At 33.8% G+C, this 3,557-nt stretch overlaps 1 long non-coding RNA gene across 1 annotated transcript; it reads left to right on the forward strand.

Moving 5' to 3' along the window:
• Window positions 1-258: 258 nt before the first annotated feature.
• LOC112717694 (uncharacterized) lies at window positions 259-3,313 on the forward strand. The gene is made up of 3 exons (XR_011866323.1): window positions 259-678; window positions 2,277-2,481; window positions 3,219-3,313. It is a non-coding gene; the product is annotated as an uncharacterized lncRNA (long non-coding RNA).
• The last annotated feature ends 244 nt before the right edge of the window (window positions 3,314-3,557 follow it).

Consider the following 3,557-nt stretch of genomic DNA (forward strand, 5'->3'; position numbering starts at 1 on the left):
CTCTTAGGATTAGGATTAGGATTCCTCTTAGTGTGTGTGTGGTTGGAGGTAATACAAGTGTATTCCCAGGAATGTTGAGATGGGAATATCTTATTCCCATGTTTGGTTCAAGAGTTAAAAATTTATTCTTGGGTATATTTTATTCCCTGGAATCAAAATTCCACCCATTTCATTCCCATCTTCCCCATGGTTATCTTTAATTCTAATGGGAATGAAATGTATATCACAATGTAAAAAGACTAAAATGCCCTTCAACTCTAACCCTCTTTCTTCAGATCTTTCACTCATTTCACAAAAAACTAAACCCTAGCAGAGCAACTCCTCCATGAAAACGAAACCCTAGCCAAATTTTTCCCCAAATTCATGGAGGCTCCACCGACGTCGGCGCCGCCTCGCCGCTGATCTGGATTCGCACGACTACCGAGCTCCTTATTCTAGAAGGAAGATTCACTATTAACTGTTCGCGTTCGTGTTCATCATCACATCTCACCTCCGTTCGTGTTCGCGTTTGTGTTCGTGCTCGTGCTCGCGTCTGGTCTCTCTCCTTCGTCTGAGCTCGGTTGCTCGCGCATCTCTCGCCTCCGTCTCTGCTCGAGTTGTACTTCCTGTTCGTGTCGTCTCCCTCACCCCTCTCCCTCCTCACATCTTCCTGTTCCTGGTGATCTTTTTCAAGCACAGGTTTGTTCTAGGTTTGAAATATTGAAATTAGAATGTACTTGGAATTGAAATTGTAATGTGTTTTATTGTTTCAATGAAATTGGAATTGAAACAATTTTCTAGATCCATTTCAATTCGTCTAAACAATTGTTCTAGGTTTGTTCTAGATTTTTTCAACCTTATGTATGTACTTGGAATTGGAATGTGATTTCAGTTTTTAATTTGTTTGGAATTGGAATGTGATTTGAGTTTCAGTTCTGACCTCTTTGATTATAGTATCCTTAATTCTCTTGTTACACATTTCATATAAAATACCAGTGATGAATTGTTGATAGATAAAACACAGTTATGAATTGAATTGAAACTTGATATATGCTCTGTGCCTGTTGTTTGGTTGCATTATCTAAGGAATATTTTGTATGACTGCATTATCTAAGGTCTGTGCCTGTTGTTAGTATGCTTTAAAATTTACTTCAATTTATTTATCAAGTTGAAAAGATCTAATGCTGGGGAAGCTAGACTAGATCCTCCTTGTTCTAGCTTTCCAAATGATTAATAGTTGAATTAGTTCGATAATTGGTTAAATACATGTATATGAAGAATCAGTGCACAATGCCTCTATGCAAATATATCATGAATGAATGTGATTTTTACATTCTTTTTCCACCTTGTAATCTTTGTGTCTGGGTTATGTGTATAATAAGAGGCCTATCATTTTCCACCTTATATGGCACCTGCTGCAAGTTCTATCCGAAAGGTTTTTCAAGGCACATGTTTCAAAATTGGATAATAAAATGTGTGTTTAGCTTCAATGAAATTTAATGAAAAGATCGATTTATGATAAAGCCAAAATCTCAGCACCCATCTCATTAGACACTAGTTCACAAAATGATCCTAACCAATCATCTGAGTCAATTCCTCTTTTTATTGTTATTGTTATTATTTTTTTGTTCTATTTTTATTTACATTGTGTTTCATGTCATAAATAGCTTGGTTCTCTCATTTATTTGCATAGCACTTGCTGCTATAGAATTCTTTCTGATGGAATACTTATAATTTAATCCTACAAGAAGGTACAGAATTGGATGTTGAAACTAATTGGGTTATGAGTATGATAAGAGACCTAAAGAAATGATAGGGTTATGGGTTATCAGTACTTTTGTGCTGTTATGCTGCGGGTTGGCATTGGAATTTGTTAATATCTCACTAGTTTACTCTCTTGTGAATGTAGATGGAATGTACTCCCTTTTTGATGCATTCAATGGAATTTTCTTTTCCTAGGTTAAGGCTGTGTATGACTGCATTATCTAAGGAATTTTTTGGATGCTGCAGTAGTGCTTACTAGTTTCTAAAATTTTCCATGGATTGTTAATTATTTTTTGGACTTGGAAAAAGAAAAGTACAAAAAAAAACCTGTTTTATTTCCTTGTTAACCTTTTATGCAATGGGTGTGTTTCTTTTGGGGCTTATGCAATGGCCTTTTATATCACTATGTTCTGATTGCAAATGGGATTGCAGTGATTCTGTGATTGACCTTTAATTATTGTTCTTTTCATACTTGTGTGATTCCTTGCTTCAAGATGATGAAAAATTATCTTGTGTTATTTTCTGCTTATTAGTCTATAGAAAATGGAAGAGAATACTCGACCTAATTCAAAGCAAACTAAGCGTCAATGGACGCCACACGAAGATGCAAAATTAGTTGAGTGTTTGGTGGAGCTTGCAACTACTTCTTGGAAGTGTGACAATGGCACGTTTAAATCCGGTTATGGAAAACATTTGGAAAAAATGCTGCATGAAAAAATCCCTGGATGTGATCTTAAGGTACAATTTTTTTACATAATACTTGTTTTCTTTGTTTACAATTCTATATTTGTGTTATAATTGTATAGCTTACAAAATATTTATGCTTCTATATTGGAATGTTTTACTACTGTGCTCTCATTGATCTGTTCTCTGGGTTGGGTTGTAGTCCAGCCCAAACCGTGACAAAAAAAATGGCATTTTCAACTGGAACTATTGAACTAAGTCCTTCAACAGAAAATTTGTTCATAGACAAGGCTTGAATTTAAAACTATTTAATGAAAATTAATTACATTTCATTTGCGCTAATCATGTTGGTGCTTCAGTATTTTATATTTTTTACTTGGAACAGATTAAAATAGATAAAATAAATAAAATAAAAAATCCCTTGTTATTTAATTAAGAGTATATTTCCAGTTCTCTTGTTGTAATTTTTTTTCTTCTTGAAAATCTGAATGGTGAACCAAGCAACCAGGCCAGACTGTATTCTCTACCTCGTTATCAGTAAGTGGTTAGAAGAGTTTGATTAAACTGTCAAAAAAAATCGAAGAAAAGAGAAAAGTTTAAGACTTTAAGTCATGGTAGACTATTTTATGATTATTTTAGATTCTGTATGCAAAAACTAAATGATTATTACTGCTCCATACATTCACTATATTTAGTTATGCTTGGATGAATTGTGGTGTCATTGTATTAAAATTCAGTTTATTGAATTTAATTTGAGTAGTAATAATTTTAAATTGTTTTGCTATGTTTAGGCTAATCCACACATTGAATCAAGGGTGAAATTGCTAAAAAGACAATATTTTGCAATAGTTGAGATGATGGGCACAGCTGGGAGTGGATTTGGTTGGAACGACAAAGATAAAATGATTGTGGTGGAGCGACAAATTTTCAATGAATGGAAGAGTGTAAATTCTAAATAACTTTCTTAATACAAGTTTATTTATCTTAAGTTTTTTAATATTAATTGCTTATTTATTTTCTTTTAATTTTAGTCCCATCCTAATGCTAATGGCCTCTATAATAAACCATTTCCACATTTTGTGGAGTTGGGAATAGCATTTGGTAGAGATAGGGCTCAAGGAGGTAATGCA

This window comes from Arachis hypogaea, chromosome 10, assembly GCF_003086295.3.
Source record: "Arachis hypogaea cultivar Tifrunner chromosome 10, arahy.Tifrunner.gnm2.J5K5, whole genome shotgun sequence".
Taxonomy (NCBI): Eukaryota; Viridiplantae; Streptophyta; class Magnoliopsida; order Fabales; family Fabaceae; genus Arachis; species Arachis hypogaea.